The following is an 18,925-nucleotide window of genomic DNA, read 5'->3' on the forward strand; positions in this document are numbered from 1 at the left end:
AGCCTTTGAGGCATGTTTCTACTTGTTAGCAGCTCCGCTGGCAGTGGGGCGAGGTGATAGAAAGGGTACAGAACAGCCTGGTGTCTTTGGCTCATTGTTAGCAGCTCCAATGAAAGCCAGGTGGGAGGATGGGCGAGAGGTTGAGGTTATTGGGCCAAATTTTTCCCATTATTACAGCAACTGGATATTGTATATCCTCTACCCAGTTCTCTCTGCCTCTCCCAATTCTATCAGACTTCAGAGATCAGCTAGAACCTGGTGGCAGCCCTATGACTGTGGGGCTGATGATGATGAAGCTGAAGACTACGCACCCTGAACCCCCCCCCAGGCTTTACGTATATACATATACTTATTACTCTCCAAGGGGCCAAGGGAGAAAGGATTCTAGACCAGCACGCACCTCTGGGCTCTTGAAATCATTTCTTGGATGCCCTGACCAACCCAGCCAAAGAGAGAGTTATTAGCAAAAATGGCTCAACTCTATGTGAAATTGCACGTTATAACAATTATACAGCACTTTGCCCTTCATTTAATTGCCTCAGTCACTTGGTGAGGTAGGTTTTATTATTACTATTATTATATATTTATAATATAATATTATTTATTACCCATTTTACAGGTAAGTAAGTTTCAGTTCAGAGGGGGTCAGTGATTTATACCAGAGGCTTAGCCACTAGGATGGAGATGAGCCTGGAGTGCACATTTTCTCATTCCAAAGCCACCATTGTTTCCATTCCAACACATAATGTCCGTGTCTGCACTGTTTTAACGTTGGTTGTCTTTGTTTATTATGTTTATTATATTTTTTCTCAATGAAAAAGCAGGGGAAATATGTTTGATTACTACCAATTTCTAGAGCATCACAAACCTCGGTATGCCTCCTGGTTCAGCCCCAGCTAGTGCTGAATCTTGGGTGCAAATTTCACAACATCGCTGAGACTTCATCTCCTCATCTATTTCCGTGACCCGTATTGGTTCTTTCCCTTTTCAGGTCCATGTCTGCTAGCCGTAGGGGTTACTTCCTTTCTGCTCAACCAGGCTAGCACTTGATAGATACGTGGATCTGCTTAGTTTTGTTCTACCCAGTACCTCAGGTGGGTTATCTGTGTGACTTTGCCAGTCTCCTGAAACTAAAATGGCCCTGCGGTGAAATGGCTCGATGAAATACTTGCTGCTGTGGCCTGAAGTCTTAGGAGGCATTCCTGGGCTGAGATTCTGCACAAAATTTTATGTATTGCAAGCTGGAAATGAGCTCTATAAATACTACATGTTCTCTTTGGCCCTTACGGCTATAATGGACAATGGATTCAAGAGCATTTGCTGGCAGCGGGGATGCCCTCATGGTCAAGGGTTATGGCCATCTTCCATTAGGACACTGGAGAACTTGAGACGGCCCCATGAGGGACTTGGAGGAGTAGACAATGATAGAGGAGGGGGCTGAAGGGAGGGCCCTTGGTTACTAGCCAGGGCCCCAGGGCAGGTCCCTTTACATGGAGGTCACTTCCTTTCTGCTGCAGGAGAAGTTACCCTGCCAGCCTTAACCCAGCTGGAAAGTGAGGCCAGCGAGGCACAGCTGTGCACTAATGAATAGCCAGATGGAAAACCAAATAGGCACGTCAGTGCCCAACTGAATCCTCAGCCCTCTGAAATGAATCACAACCTGTGTGTTGGGCGCTCCGGGGCAGAACGTGAGGGCAGTGTTTGATGAACGGTTTGATGAATGGCATTGCCCAAAGTAAAGCCTCATATTGTCCTTGCACCCAGGTCAGCCCTTCTCCTAGTCAGTTTGTTCCTGGAGGTGACAAGCAGGTTTGGGCTCCTCAGTAGTTTATAAAGCAGGTATGTTTAGGGCATCCGGGTTGGGGGTTTCTACTCCCTGCTGCAAACAATGACCTTATGGCTTTCTGCAGGAGCTGTCCTGAGGCAGAGCAGTGCCCTGCTTCTGGGGCTCCGGGGGGGTGTCTGCCGGTAGGGTGGGCAGAAGAGAACAAATGGCTTCCTCTCAGCTGGTTGGGATGGAGACTCTCATGTGAAACAGAACTGCAGTTTAATGGCATGGAACAAAAGTGGCTGCCAATACACGTGCAGTTGAGTCCAGGAACCGTAGTAAAAACAAGGGAGAGGGGAAAATCACCAGCCCTGTCTGCTTGATTTGTAGCATCTGCATTGTCCCTGCATCTGTATGCATGTTTTCTCTGAATAGGAGGTGGGCTCTAATGATATCACTTTAAATCTCAAGGCCAGTGATATAATCACATACCATCACTCCTTAATTACATGGTAACTACTACGCCATTACTTTCTATCTCCAGACTAATTGCAACTCACTTCGGATTAGTGGGCAATAAACATTCGCAAACAGGGTCCAAGACCCATTTCCATAAAATTTACTGGCAGCTTAAGAGAAGAAATACAAACATACATATTGGGTGGCTGTGGGGAGCCTGACCCGATAATTGTCGTAAAGAATGTTGGTTGAGCTTGACCTTGATCACATAAAAAAAGTGGAGGGAAAAGTAGGCATAACGCAGGAAGTCAAAAGTTGAAGTTCAGTGTCTTGAGTTCAGGTTTTAACTCTTTTATTTACTGGCCATGTGATCTTGGCCAAGCATTAGACCGTTCTGGGCCTCAGTTTCTAATCAAAAAATGAGGAAAATAATACAAATTACCTTGCAGGATTGTTGTAAAGATTGTGAAAATGCTCTGGGAAATAAAAGGTTTGCGTAGTTGCTAATTATGACTATTATTCCCATGGTGAGTAATGTCCTTTGATAGTGAAAGAAGTGAACCCAAACCTACTGCCCTGTCATAGAGACCCCATAGGGTTTCCAAGCTGTAAGTCTTCACGGAAGCAGGCTACCACACCTTTCTCCCCAGGAACTGCTGGTGGTTTGGAACTGCCAAACATATCATTTAGCAATCACTTTAACCATTGCGCCAGCAGGGCTCCTTGAAAAAAGTGAAACTCATCTTATTTCAACCCCTCCAGTTAGTGTTTTTCAGTCTTTAAAGTACATACGATCATCTGAGGATCTTGTTAAAATGCAGATTATGATGCTGTAGACCCGGGTGGAGCTCCAGATTCTGCATTTGTAATAAGCTTCTGGAATCCCTGGGCAGTGCAAAGGGTTAAGGAGTGCACCTGCTAACTGAAAGGCTGGAGGTTCCAGTCCACCCAGAGCTCCCTTAAAAGAAAGGCCTGGTGATCTCCTTCTGAAAAATCCGCCATTGGAGCCCTATGGCGCACAGTTCAACTCTAAGACACGGGGCCGCCATGAGTTGGAGTCGACTGAAGGCAACTGGTTTGGTTAACAAACTCCCGGGTGATGCCCATGCTGCTGGACAACAGACCACACTTTGAAGAGAAGGCTTTAGGGCATCGTGCCTCAGGGGCCAGCTGTGGAACATGAAATGAGGGAGGAATTTATTTTAGCGGTGTTTGGAAGAGTAGACGTTGCCTACTTCAAACGTTTGTTAATGGCTGGCGCTGAAAAGAATTCTAGGATTATAGATGGCTGAAGCTGGAAGGCATCTTTGAAGTCATCTTTTTCAACCTCTCATTTCACAGTTCAGAAAACTGAGACTGAGAGAAATGCCTTTCCTGCAGTCACACAGGGAGCTGGTGGCAAAGCTGGGTCTGGATCCCAGTGTTCCCAGTCCTCAGCCTTGCCTTATTTCCCATGCTCTTCACACCAAATAATGAAATTTGCTTCATGGAATGTCAGTACATGCCAGGTATCCAGAAAAGATGGGGTGCAGCAGCTGGAGCCACCAAGGAATGTCCCTCCTTGACTCTTTGCTGAGCCTCTTGGGTTCCTCAGCTCTGAACACTACCTATTGATTTCCAAGAGAAGAAATTATCTCTGTCGCCATCCTGTTAGGCTCCACCAGAACTCCAAACCCTCAAGTTCTGGTCCAGAGTGGTGGCTTCCATTCATGTGCCTGGATCTTACTGCGCACCTAGCATCACCTGCTGGCACAGGGAGGTGTGAGTACCTGGAGAGGGATCAGGGGCAGTGCCACTTCCTTAAGGAGACAATAAATCTTGGGCAATGCAGCCATGCTGAGGGAGGTGGGGGACACAAAGGCAGGGCCTGGCTCTGAGGGCTGGAGAAGGGAGGCTTTGACAGTGAGCACGGGGGCACAGTTGTAGTGAAGGGAAAAGTGACCTGAGAAAATGGCCTCTCTCAGAGATTTCTGGAAATGCCTTTCAGGGTGATGTGGGGACGAGTAACTGACCTGGAAGCCAGTTTAGCCTGTGGCTCACCTCCTAGGAGGCTCTTGGTCCCACAGAGGAAGAGTAAGGAGCTCTGTGGTGGTAGAACACATCTGCATGTCATTCTTTAAGCCATTTTTCAAAATTACCTTAATCTAAGACCTATAATATGTACATTAAAAAATTACCCACCAAAAAAAACCCACTGCCATCGACCAGGGTTTCCAAATATGTACATTAGATGAGCAAATTTAATATATACCCATATTACGTCATTGCTTTTGAAACTCCTAGCATTGAGCATGGAAAGCCATTATACATCCTTTCAGAAACGACTTCAATGAGCTTCCTAACTACTATGTAGAGTAAAATCTAAATATGTATGAATGTGGGTAATCGAAGGGTGCATGCTATGTGCATGACAGAGACTGTAAATAAGGGCATTGAAAGTCCTAGATTTGTTTCTTAACTCCATTTAGTACCACAAATATGCCATTGTTGGGAAGATGCCTCTTTATCTTTATGCTGCTCTCTGCATGCCAACATCATTGTTGACTCCTCAATCAGGAGGACACTGAAGTCCAGAGAGGTCAGGAGGCTGTCCAAAGACCAGGTTCTCCTGGCTTGGGGTACACACATGTCTGAGTTTACGTCATGCAGAAGAAGAGGTAGGGCTCAGTGATCTTGGAGCCCCATTATGAGACCTTGGTGTGGACCACAGAACCAGACTCCTCCAGGCCTTTAGTACTGGGCCTACTGGAGCTGATTTGGTCTCCTAAAAGTCACCAGGTATCTCCAGGGCTGCAAACTAAGACTGGCCCCTCACATCCCAAGTTCAAGGTTTGAATTCAGATCTTCTACCCAGGCCCAAAGTCCAGGCTTGGAGCTCCACATCCCTTAATAGGGAAGCTCACAGAGCAATCTTAAGGAAGGACAGAAGCTCCTGTAATCTCCCCTCCTCTTCAGCTGAAAACCATACCCCAGATGAAAATAGAATTTGGTTGTAGTCTGTTTAGGCTGGGGTCACATAAGTGACATCCAGAGATGAAGGGCTTGCAATTCCATTAGCAGCACTTCAGCCCTCATTGGCCCCCTGCTGTCCTTTTTTTTTTTTTTTTTTTTTATCTCTACTAATGTAATTAAGCCATTTCCCTTCCTCCCTTTCAAACTCAGGAAGGAAGCTATTTTCAAGGCTTCTCACCAGTCCTTGTTAGGTGGTGGGTTCGCCCGATGAGTCCAGATGGCCATGCTGCAGCAACCCTCCAGACTGCCCACTAGAGGATGCAGGACCTGCCACGTTTTTTCCCTCATTTTTGTTCATTGCCCATTGCCCCGCATTCCCTCCTACTTAGCACAGGTACAAGAGAACCTGAGTGCTGAGTAACCTCTAATGTCAGGATATGGGTGAGGAGTGAGGCCAAACTTTTTAAAAGCCTCGCTATGAGTTGGAATTGACTCGATGGCAATGGGTTTGGTTTGGTTTTTTTGGTGTCCTAAGAAACCCCCAATGACAGGAGCCCCCTTCCAAGGAGCGAAAAGCCCCAAGGAGTATTTAGAGAGGATGTGACAGGAGGAGGCCCAGCACAGACAAGGTTACCAAGGGGAAATGCCCCAGGGCCCTGTCTGAAGTGAAGCACCAATAGTGTGTGCTAGAAACAGTCAGGATCCAGGGCACTAGGGAAAGGGGAACATTGTAAGAATGTCTATAAGTGCTCTAAATCTTAAAACAAATTTGATATGATGATAAATCCATGGAAAGGGTGGAAGAAGTAATCAAAGAAGAAAGTTTTAAAGAACAAAGATTCTTAGTAGATGATAGAGACCAAGAAGATGAGGAGAAGGAGAACAGGGCTGGGAGAGGAAGGGAGAGAACCCTTCTTTCTCCTGGCCTGTGTGCCTGGCTTTTCACACCAACTCAGCTCTGCCTTCCAGGGCTTGGGCTCTGCTCACCACCATATTTGCACATTATAAGTTTTTCTTCACACTCTTCTTCCCTCCCCTCCCCAAATATCCCAATTTGACAACTCTAGCATTTTAGTGGAGTGTATACTAAGTTCTTTACTGAGAAATTATAAAACAAACACAAAAGAAAGACATACTAATAGCAAAACACATTGAATGCCTGCAAGGTAAAAACTATTGCCCCAATTGACAGTGCGGGAATCGAGGCTTACAAAGGTGCTGTAACTTGCCCAAGATCACGCAGCTAGTAAATGACAGAGCTGGGGATTGACTGGGTTCATGTTTATCCAGAGCGCATTTTTTCTCACAATACCATAAAATCTTTCCGATGGAGGTGATGGGGGTTTAAATTGGACAGAGACAATGTCATGCCCACCTTTTTAGGTGCCACTAAATACAGATTTGATATAGATTAAAGAGCCCTGGTGGTGCAATGGTTAAGCACTTGGCTGCTAACTGAAAGGTCGGTGGTTCAAACCCTCCAGGGCCTCCACAGGAGAAAGGTGTGGCAGTCTGCTTCCATAAAGATTACAGCCTCGGAAACCCTATGGGGCAGCTCTGCTCTGTCATATATATAGGGTTGCTATTTTTTTTTTTATGCGTCAGAGCTGATTCAACAAGACGCAATAATAACATAGATAGAATATGCAGGAGACCTGATTCTGATCCTGTCTTCCTTGGCTTTGCTGACAATTTTTTTTCAAGAAGGAAGAGACAGGGAAAGCATTGGCCTGACTCAAAGCCCTAAGTGGAGGTTAGAGAGCCATTGGCTAGAAGATGGTAATGGGACTATAGTAAAACACACACAGAACATGGCAAGCAGCTGGGCAGAGAAATATGACCTTTATCAGATAATACGAGAAGTAGAAAGGGTACAGAGAGCAGAATTCAATCCTTACAAAGAGGCCAGCTGCAGTCTGCAGAGGAACCAGGCAGTGCTGTGCTGGTAGATGTCTTAACAACTGCCTCTGGGTTGTAGGGAGGGGCGTATATATGTTCTAATTTGCAGGATTTGTCAGCTTCCATGTTGTAAAAGATCCTACAGTGGCCAATTTCAGGCTACTGTTACTGAATCTGGGAAGGTGGGTCCTTGTCCGGTGTGCTCAGACTTGCCAATGATCTGGACATGGGTCTTTGAGAAAGAGAAAGTAATTTTGTTTCAATCCACAGAGCAAGGAGCTGGGAAGAAGTTCCTCAGATCTGACTCTGGGCTGCAAGATGGCAGGAATGCAGGTATACAAGCAGAGAAAATTTTAGAAGGAATATGTAGGGTAGACAGGAAACAGAAGGTGACATGGTTCTTGTCAGACCTCTTGCTTCGGAATGGGATCTGGGTGAGGATTTTCCTTCTGATTCATTCCACCTTTGCTGCAGCCGCTGTTGAGATCCATTAACAATCACAGCTGGCCCTTCAGTGCACGCAGGGTGGGCCAAATCTGGCTTGGGCTAGTTTAAGGACTGATAGAAATTTACTGGCATTCGTAGGGTGAAGTTACACTACCAGTGTGATGTCAACTGACTCACAAAATTCCCAAAATTTGACCATAGTCTTTCAGCACTGGAAACAAGAGAGTGCCAAGGCAAGGACTCGGGCCCTGGGCAGCAAAATAGTACCTGACTGTAGAGACTCTGAGGTCTGGGAAGGAACATGCCCTTGTATTGGAGGACCATCCTAGAAAGATAGGCCCTGCAAAGTCTCCCCTGGCAACCTTTTCAGTGGCTTCCAAGCCTCATAAACAGATAGCTCTAGGTATTTGAACTGAATTCCTCCAGTTGCAAATCCTTGATCCATTCATTCATCATACAAAGTGACGTTTACTGTGCTGTTGTTATTAGGTGCCATCGAGTCAACTCTGATTCATAGCGACCCCATGCACAACAGAACGAAACACTGCCAGGTCCTATGCTATCCTCACAATCGCTATGCTAGATCCATAGATTCTCAGTCCCCTCTTGACTGTACACACCATGAGGGAAGGAGTCATGTTCATATCCAGCACACAGCACAATGCCAGGCACACAATAAGCATTTGTATATATACATTTTTTTTTTTTTTTTTTAGTAAAGGAATGGAATCAAGCTTGTTAACTGGGGGTTGGGGGGTTGAAAGACAACATATCTTAAGGGAGCTAGGAAGACTTTTTATTCCCATACTATCTAACTCTCCTCTCTTTCTCAGTCGTCCTCTCATCTTATAAGTGGTTTGGGATTTTAAAGACATCACAGAAAGACTAAGGGGTATGTTTATCAAGGTTAGAAGGCCCTTGATTTGTTTGTAAAACTGCTGCATTATTTTATATGTTAAGAAAAGTGAGCTTTTTTTTTTTTTTCTAATCGGAAAAAAAAAAACCTATCGATGCCAGCAGTGAAATGCTTAAGGAGTTGGAAAAATCCCTATGTTTAGCACTGCCTAGAGGCCCCAGTCCTTGAAAAGCAGAGCAGAGGCCTGGCCCATTGACTGGTGCCTGCCCCTGCGGGGCATTTCTGAAAGGAAAGGCCATTTTCTCTGCAAACAAGTGGAAAGAACCATTTGCCTTTTTGAGTCCATTCTGACTTTAGCAGCTCCATGAGTGCCAGAGTAAAATTGTGCTCCACAGGATTTTCAATGGCTAGTTTTTCTAAGGAGATCGCCAGGCGTTTCTTTCAAGGCACCTCTGGGTGAGCTCCAACAACCAGGGACTCTGCAACCAAGTGGAGTTCCTATAAAACTCACCAGATATGCAAAGACAGAGAACTGTGAAAGAAAGGGACTCAAATCTCGTGAACAAAACCACATGTTTCATTCAGAGCCTTGCTAGAAACACCTGTTAGTCCAAGACAGTATAGGGATACAAAGGAGAGCCACACCCACATCCCTGAGCCCTGGAAGGGTAGGGAAGGGGGGCGCTTGCAGGGGCTCTGGAAGGACAAGACTGGGGGGTAAGGGAATCCAGGCTGGATCTCCCCCCTAAAACGATTAACTAAGGGCTCCTTCTTGGGAAGGAATCTGTAGCTGGTGCCTAATAGATTAGGAACTGTATTATCCAGTCTATGACCTCTAAGGAACACATCATCTGAAGAGTCCCTGGGGAAGCTGAGTGTTAGATATAATACATGAAACATTTTCCATTGTTACTTGTCTGTTCTTTGTCTCTCCCCACCCCCACTGATTTAAATTCAACCTACAGCACTTTATTTTATCCTCCACATCTCTATTATAAGATTAATCCAGTTGTGTTATATTACTTTATACATCTGCCTCTCCTTTCTGCATGATTCTCAGTAGCAAGGAATGTGTACCTACACTGTTTCCAGTGCCTGGAACAATCCTGGGAATATAGCACACAATCTGAGGTGTTTGCTTAGATAGTGAACCAGTTTATTCATATGCTAAAGGACAGGGGTGGATTCACCAGTAAGCATGGTATATGCACCCATTTGTATTCAGCAAGGTGCTACTGGCTTCATTGTATTTACTTGCTAATCTGTGGTGAGCAATCAATCCCATGTGGGTTTTACCCATGTCAAAGATGTGGGGGGGGGTGGGGGGTGGGGGGGCAGGGGGGTGGGGGAGGACACAGGTGAAACTGTGCAGTATAGATAGGAGGAAGGCACAAATGGGCCCATGCCTACCTTTCTTATTGGGTAATCCAGCCCTGCTAATGGGTTAGGAAAGTCTCTGGGTGGTACAAAAGGTTTGCACTCAACTACTAACCTAAAGGTTGGTGGTTCAAACCCACTCAGAGATGTCTTGGAAGAAAGGCCTGGCAATCTGCTCCCAAAAGATCACAGCCATTGAAAACCCTAGAGAGCAGTTCCAGTCTGACACAGGCAGGGTTGCCATGAGTCAGAACTAAATGGGAATTGAATTTAACGGGCCAGGAGGATGTGAAAGAAAGAGAAGGTCACGAAAGAACAGAAGGGAAGGAAATGGAGATCAGGATAGATTTCTGGAAAAGCAAATAATAGACCTTAGAAAAGGGATCTAGGTGGACATCATTCCACACTGATGAAACAAAAAGAAAGAACAATCTCCAAGTGACCACAAGACCTAGGTGATCAGAAGCTAGGCTGCTTTCTTCCCAAGTGAAGGAACAGACTGTTTTAAGTTGGTTCTGCAACGTCTCAAGTTTAAAAAAAAAAAAAAAAAGATGTATCGGTGAAGAACCAGGCAATGAGCAAAGAGAAGGAAAAGAATTTTCAACACTATATGCTGTGTCCTTTGACAGAAACATCAGAGGGTGACCTTTAAAGTAAAAATTGGGCAAGAGCAGCTTGATCAGTCTGGTTTCCAGGCCAGCAGGAGCATGACGAAGACCTGGTGATGAATTATGTATTATTCCCACATAAAGGAAAAAATCTACTGAGGCACCTGGCACACAGTAGGCATGCAGGAGTCATGTCCTTCCTCCCTCCCTCTCCTTTCCTGCCATACGTGGGGCCATTTGAGGTGGTGGCATCTCCCACAGGGTTCTCAGAGAAGCTGGAGGGGATGGACCTACAGATATCTGGCTTCCCACCATAGGCAGAGACCAGGGCAGATTGTTCCCAGTGGTATTTTTTACCTTGAGGTGATTGATGATTCTCTGTCCCTAGAATAAGATCTCTGCATTTGTTCAAAATTGTTTAGGTCCCAATCCTCCACCTATAATACTTGGCTGCACTTAATTGGGTGTTATATATGTACCCAAACTTCAGTGTGTATACAAGCCCCATATTTTGTGCCCATCAGCAAGGCTAACCCTATCATGGGACAATTCCTCAAGCTATGTCAGTCGAGTGATTTTTTTTTTCTTTTTTTTTTATTAACTTTTATTAAGCTTCAAGTGAACATTTACAAATCCAATCAGTCTGTCACATATAAGTTTACATAAATCTCACTCCCTACTCCCACTTGCTCTCCCCCTCTTGAGTCAGCCCTTTCAGTCTCTCCTTTCGTGACAATTTTGCCGGCTTCCCTCTCTCTCTATCCTCCCATCCCCCCTCCAGACAAGAGTTGCCAACACAATCTCAAGTGTCCACCTGATATAATTAGCTCACTCTTCCATCAGCGTCTCTCTCCCACCCGCTGACCAGTCCCTTTCATGTCTGATGAGTTGTCTTCGGGGATGGTTCCTGTCCTGTGCCAACAGAAGGTCTGGGGACCATGGCCGCTGGGATTCCTCCAGTCTCAGTCAGACCATTAAGTTTGGTCTTTTTATGAGAATTTGGGGTCTGTATCCCACTGATCTCCTGCTCCCTCAGGGGTCCTCTGCTGTGCTCCCTGTCAGGGCAGTCATCGATTGTGGCCGGGCACCAACTAGTTCTTCTGGTCTCAGGATGATGTAGGTCTCTGGTTCATGTGGCCCTTTCTGTCTCTTGGGCTCTTAGTTGTCGTGTGGCCTTGGTGTTCTTCATTTTCCTTTGCTCCAGGTGGGTTGAGACCAATTGATGCATCTTAGATGGCCGCTTGTTAGCATTTAAGACCCCAGACGCCACATTTCAAAGTGGGATGCAGAATGATTTCATAATAGAATTATTTTGCCAATTGACTTAGAAGTCCCCGCAAACCATGTTCCCCAGACCCCCGCGCTTGCTCCCCTCACCTTTGAAGCATTCATTTTATCCCGGAAACTTGTTTGCTTTTGGTCCAGTCCAATTGAGCTGACCTTCCATGTATTGAGTGTTGTCTTTCCCTTCACCTAAAGCAGTTCTTATCTACTGATTAATCAATAAAAAACCCTCTCCCACCCTCCCTCCCTCCCCCCCTCGTAACCACAAAAGTATGTGTTCTTCTCAGGTTTACTATTTCTCAAGATCTTATAATAGTGGTCTTATACAATATTTGTCCTTTTGCCTCTGACTAATTTCGCTCAGCATGATGCCTTCCAGGTTCCTCCATGTTATGAAATGTTTCAGAGATTCGTCACTGTTCTTTATCGATGCGTAGTATTCCATTGTGTGAATATACCACAATTTATTTACCCATTCATCCGTTGATGGACACCTTGGTTGCTTCCAGCTTTTTGCTATTGTAAACAGAGCTGCAGTAAACATGGATGTGCATATATCTGTTTGTATGAAGGCTCTTGTATCTCTAGGGTATATTCCTAGGAGTGGGATTTCTGGGTTGTATGGTAGTTCTATTTCTAACTGTTTAAGATAACGCCAGATAGATTTCCAAAGTGGTTGTACCATTTTACATTCCCACCAGCAGTGTATGAGAGTTCCAATCTCTCCGCAGCCTCTCCAACATTTATTATTTTGTGTTTTTTGGATTAATGCCAGCCTTGCTGGTGTGAGATGGAATCTCATCGTAGTTTTAATTTGCATTTCTCTAATGGCTAATGATCGAGAGCATTTTCTCATGTATCTGTTGGCTGCCTGAATATCTTCTTTAGTGAAATGTGTGTTCATATCCTTTGCCCACTTCTTGATTGGGTTGTTTGTCTTTTTGTGGTTGAGTTTTGACAGAATCATGTAGATTTTAGAGATCAGGCGCTGGTCTGAGATGTCATAGCTGAAAATTCTTTCCCAGTCTGTAGGTGGTCTTTTTACTCTTTTGGAGAAGTCTCTAGATGAGCATAGGTGTTTGATTTTTAGGAGCTCCCAGTTATCGGGTTTCTCTTCATCATTTTTGGTAATGTTTTGTATTCTGTTTATATCTTGTATTAGGGCTCCTAGGGTTGTCCCAATTTTTTCTTCCATGATCTTTATCGTTTTAGTCTTTATGTTTAGGTCTTTGATCCACTTGGAGTTAGTTTTTGTGCATGGTGTGAGGTATGGGTCCTGTTTCATTTTTTTGCAAATGGATATCCAGTTATGCCAGCACCATTTGTTAAAAAGGCTATCTTTTCCCCAATTAATTGACACTGGTCCTTTGTCAAATATCAGCTGCTCATATGTGGATGGATCTATGTCTGGGTTCTCAATTCTGTTCCATTGGTCTATGTGCCTGTTGTTGTACCAGTACCAGGCTGTTTTGACTACTGTGGCTGTATAATAGCTTCTGAAGTCAGGTAAAGTGAGGCCTCCCACTTTCTTCTTCTTTTTCAGTAGTGCTTTGCTTATCCGGGGCTTCTTTCCCTTCCATATGAAATTGGTGATTTGTTTCTCTAGCCCCTTAAAATATGACATTGGAATTTGGATCGGAAGTGCGTTAAATGTATAGATGGCTTTTGGTAGAATAGACATTTTTACTATGTTAAGTCTTCCTATCCATGAGCAAGGTATGTTTTTCCACTTAAGTATGTCCTTTTGAATTTCTTGTAGTAGAGCTTTGTAGTTTTCTTTGTATATGTCTTTTACATCCTTGGTAAGATTTATTCCTAAGTATCTTATCTTCTTGGGGGCTACTGTGAATGGTATTGATTTGGTTATTTCCTCTTCGGTGTTCTTTTTGTTGATGTAGAGGAATCCAAGCGATTTTTGTATGTTTATTTTATAACCTGAGACTCTGCCAAACTCTTCTATTAGTTTCAGTAGTTTTCTGGAGGATTCCTTAGGGTTTTCCGTGTATATAATCATGTCATCTGCAAATAGTGATAACTTTACTTCTTCCTTGCCAATCCGGATACATTTTATTTCTTTGTCTAGCCTAATTGCCCTGGCTAGGACTTCCAGCACGATGTTGAATAAGAGCGGTGATAAAGGGCATCCTTGTCTGGTTCCCGTTCTCAAGGGAAATGCTTTCAGGTTCTCTCCATTTAGAGTGATATTGGCTGTTGGCTTTGCATAGATGCCCTTTATCATGTTGAGGAATTTTCCTTCGATTCCTATTTTGGTAAGGGTTTTTATCATAAATGGGTGTTGGACTTTGTCAAATGCCTTTTCTGCATCAATTGTTAAGATCATGTGGTTTTTGTCTTTTGTTTTATTTATGTGATGGATTACATTAATGGTTTTTCTGATATTAAACCAGCCTTGCATACCTGGTATAAATCCCACTTGATCATGGTGAATTATTTTTTTGATGTGCTGTTGGATTCTATTGGCTAGAATTTTGTTGAGGATTTTTGCATCTATGTTCATGAGGGATATAGGTCTATAATTTTCTTTTTTTGTAATGTCTTTACCTGGTTTTGGTATCAGGGAGATGGTGGCTTCATAGAATGAGTTGGGTAGTATTCTGTCATTTTCTATGCTTTGGAATACCTTCAGAAGTAGTGGTGTTAACTCTTCTCTGAAAGTTTGGTAGAACTCTGCAGTGAAGCCATCCGGGCCAGGGCTTTTTTTTGTTGGGAGTTTTTTGATTACCGTTTCAATCTCTTTTTTTGTTATGGGTCTATTTAGTTGTTCTACTTCTGAATGTGTTAGTTTAGGTAGGTAGTGTTTTTCCAGGAATTCATCCATTTCTTCTAGGTTTTCAAATTTGTTAGAGTATAATTTTTCATAATAATCTGAAATGATTCTTTTAATTTCATTTGGTTCTGTTGTGATGTGGTCCTTCTCGTTTCTTATTCGGGTTATTTGTTTCCTTTCCTGTATTTCTTTAGTCAGTCTAGCCAATGGTTTATCAATTTTGTTAATTTTTTCAAAGAACCAGCTTTTGGCTTTGTTAATTCTTTCAATTGTTTTTCTGTTCTCTAATTCATTTAGTTCAGCTCTAATTTTTATTATTTGTTTTCTTCTGGTGCCTGATGGATTCCTTTGTTGCTCAGTTTCTATTTGTTCAAGTTGTAGGGACAGTTCTCTGATTTTGGCTCTTTCTTCTTTTTGTATGTGTGCATTTATCGATATAAATTGGCCTCTGAGCACTGCTTTTGCTGTGTCCCAGAGTTTTGATAGGAAGTATTTTCATTCTCGTTGCTTTCTATGAATTTCCTTATTCCCTCCTTGATGTCTTCTATAACCCGGTCTTTTTTCAGGAGGGTATTGTTCATTTTCCAAGTATTTGATTTCTTTTCCCTAGTTTTTCTGTTATTGATCTCTAGTTTTATTGCCTTGTGGTCTGAGAAGATGCTTTGTAATATTTCAATGTTTTGGACTCTGCAAAGGTTTGTTTTATGACCTAATATGTGGTCTATTCTAGAGAATGTTCCATGTGCGCTAGAAAAAAAAGTATATTTTGCAGCAGTTGGGTGGAGAGTTCTGTATAAGTCAATGAGGTCAAGTTGGTTGATCGTTGTAATTAGATCTTCCGTGTCTCTATTGAGCTTCTTACTGGATGTCCTGTCCTTCTCCGAAAGTGGTGTGTTGAAGTCTCCTAATATAATTGTGGAGGTAACTATCTCACTTTTCAATTCTGTTAAAATTTGATTTATGTATCTTGCAGCCCTGTCATTGGGTGCATAAATATTTAATATGGTTATGTCTTCCTGATCAATTGTCCCTTTTATCATTATATAGTGTCCTTCTTTATCCTTTGTGGTGGATTTAAGTCTAAAGTCTATTTTGTCAGAAATTAATATTGCTACTCCTCTTCTTTTTTGCTTATTGTTTGCTTGATATATTTTTTCCATCCTTTGAGTTTTAGTTTGTTTGTGTCTCTAAGTCTAAGGTGTGTCTCTTGTAGGCAGCATATAGATGGATCATGTTTCTTTATCCAGTCTGTGACTCTCTGTCTCTTTATTGGTGCATTTAGTCCATGTACATTCAGCGTAATTATAGATAAATAAGTTTTTAGTGCTGTCATTTTGATGCCTTTTTATGTGTGTTGTTGACAATTTCATTTTTCCACATACTTTTTTGTGCTGAGATGTTTTTCTTAGTAAATTGTGAGATCCTCATTTTCATAGTGTTTGACTTTATGTTAGTTGAGTCGTTACGTTTTTCTTGGCTTTTATCTTGACTTATAGAGTTGTTACACCTTTTTGTGGTTACCTTATTATTTACCCCTATTTTTCTAAGTAAAAACCTAACTTGTATTGTTCTATATCGCCTTGTATCACTCTCCATCTGGCAGTTCAATGCCTCCTGTATTTAGTCCCTCTTTTTGATTATTGTGATCTTTTACCTATTGACTTCCATGATTCCCTGTTATGTGAATTTTTTTTTTAAATTAATCTTAATTTGTTTGTTTTTGTGATTTCCCTATTTGAGTTGTTATCAGGACGTTCTGTTTTGTGACCTTGTGTTGTGCTGATATCTGATATTATTGGTTCTCTGACCAAAGAATATCCTTTAGTATTTCTTATAGCTTTGGTTTTGCAAATTCTCTAAACTTGTGTTTATCTGTAAATATCTTAATTTCGCCTTCATATTTCAGAGAGAGTTTTGCTGGATATATGATCCTTGGCTGGCCGTTTTTCTCCTTCAGTGCTGTGTATATGTCATCCCATTCTCTTCTTGCCTGCATGGTTTCTGCTGAGTAGTCTGAACTTATTCTTATTGATTCTCCTTTGAAGGAAACCTTTCTTTTCTCCCTGGCTGCTTTTAAAATTTTCTATTTATCTTTGGTTTTGGTGAGTTTGATGATAATATGTCTTGGTGTTTTTCTTTTTGGATCAATCTTAAATGGGGTTCGATGAGCATCTTGGATAGATATCCTTTCGTCTTTCATGATGTCAGGGAAGTTTTCTGTCAGGAGTTCTTCAACTATTTTCTCTGTGTCTTCTGTCCCCCCTCCCTGTTCTGGGACTCCAATCACCTGCAGGTTATCCTTCTTGATAGAGTCCCACATGATTCTTAGGGTTTCTTCATTTTTTTTAATTCTTTTATCTGATTTATTTTTTCAGCTATGTTGGTGTTGATTCCCTGGTCCTCCAGATGTCCCAGTCTGCATTCTAATTGCTCGAGTCTGCTCCTCTGACTTCCTATTGCGTTGTCTAATTCTGTAATTTTATTGTTAATCTTTTGGACTTCTACATGCTGTCTCTCTGTGGATTCTTGCAACTTATTAATTTTGCCACTATGTTCTTGAATAATCTTTTTGAGTTCTTCAACAGTTTTATCAGTGTGTTCCTTGGCTTTTTCTGCAGTTTGCCTTATTTCATTTGTGATGTCTTGAAGCATTCTGTAAATTAGTTTTTTATATTCTGTATCTGATAATTCCAGAACTGTATCTTCATTTGGGAAAGATTTTGATTCTTTTGTTTGGGGGCTTGGAGAAGCTGTCATGGTCTGCTTCTTTAAGTGGTTTGATATGGATTGTTGTCTCCGAGCCATCTCTGGGAAACTAGTTTTTCCAGAAAATCCGCTAAAAAAAAAAATGCAGTCAGATCCCTATCAGAGTTCTCCCTCTGGCTCAGGCTATTCAGATGTTAATGAAGCTGCCTGGGGAGGGTGGGGGAGGGAACAGAGAGATAGGAGAGTAGCACCTCAGAATATAGCCAGAGTTGCTTGTCTTGCTTGGAATGACTATTATATCTGAGATTCCTGCGGGGCACGTCGCCTATGTGTGCTGGCTGTGTGGAGATTGCCCCCGGGGGGTCTGGCCCGCTGGAGTCACAGTCAGATCCTCCGCTTCCAGCCCCACGCCCAGCGTCAAGGCTCCCCTACTGGGACAGTGCACTCTCGACTCCAAAATCAGTCGCTGCCTCCCGGGGACTTCTCTCCCTCCAGCCACGTTGCCGTGCCGCCTCCACGAACCAGTTGGGCCCCCTCCCGGGGTTAGTTCAGGTGGGTGGAGCAGCTCCCTGTGCTTGTGCCGTGACCGAGTGTCCCAGCTGGGACGCTGTTCTCCCCGCTCCAATACCAGTCGCTGCCTCCCGGGGACTTCTCCTACCGGCTGTGTCCCACACCGCCCGCCCGAACCAGCTGGGCCCTCTCCCGGGGTTAGTTCATGGGGGTGGAGCAGCTCTCCGTGTTTATGCCGTACCTGCGTCCAGTCCAAATCCCGGCGGGATGGTTCCCCGGCTAGGACGCTGCTCTCCCCGTTCCAAGACCAGTCACTGCCTCCTGGGGACTTCTCCTACCGGCTGTGTCCCTCGCCGCCTGCAGAACCGGCTGGTCCCCCTCCCGGGGTTAGTTCAGGGGGGTGGAGCAGCTCTCTGTGCTTGTGCCGTACCTGACTGGTACGCTGGCTCCAGGCTCTGAAAACAATCGCTGCTTCCCCGTATTAGTTCATTCTCCGTCTCTAAATCTGTGTTTGTTGTTCAGGGTTCATAGATTGTTATGTATGTGATCGATTCACTTGTTTTTCCGTGTCTTTGTTGTAAGAGGGATCCGAGGTAGCGTCTGCCTAGTCCGCCATCTTGGCTCCACCCCCCCATCAGTCGAGTGATTTTTTATAAGATCATTTAAATTCCTTTTGCTTTACTTCTGTCCTCACCAAAGAAACCTTCTGATTATGATTTGGCTCCCCATGTAGTTTAACTACAGGCAGAGAACGCACTGATCACATGGCTTTTAGTGCATTGGTTGGATGACAGTGTCTTTCAGTTGGCTTCTGACATCTACCGCTGTCTCAGATGCGTTTCGGTTAACACAGATCTGTCCCTAGGCCTGGTATCACCTGGTCAAGTACAGGAGCTTGTCTCTAGGCCTGCAAAATAAAAACCAACTCCAGGAGTGCAGGGACATCTGCAAGATAGCCTCTGAGGATGGCACCTTAGATGACATCACTACCATGTCCAGCTACTATTTTCTAAAACTCTCAAGTCTTTTCAATCAACGACTGTCCAAAAGGTCTCTTCTGGCAAATCACTTTGACCTCAGCAGCCACAGAAAAATGAGAAGAAACATGAACTCCATTCCCAATGTTTATTTTTTCCTTCTTTTTATTAATGTATTACCTTTTCTCCTCAGTCTCGACTCTCATTCTCTTACCCCCATGGGCAATGATTCTAATGTGCTTAACGTATGTTGTATTCTTGCAAATTACGCCATTGTTGATTTGTAGCTTATGT

Source organism: Loxodonta africana, chromosome 25 (genome assembly GCF_030014295.1).
Source record: "Loxodonta africana isolate mLoxAfr1 chromosome 25, mLoxAfr1.hap2, whole genome shotgun sequence".
NCBI classification, from domain to species: Eukaryota; Metazoa; Chordata; class Mammalia; order Proboscidea; family Elephantidae; genus Loxodonta; species Loxodonta africana.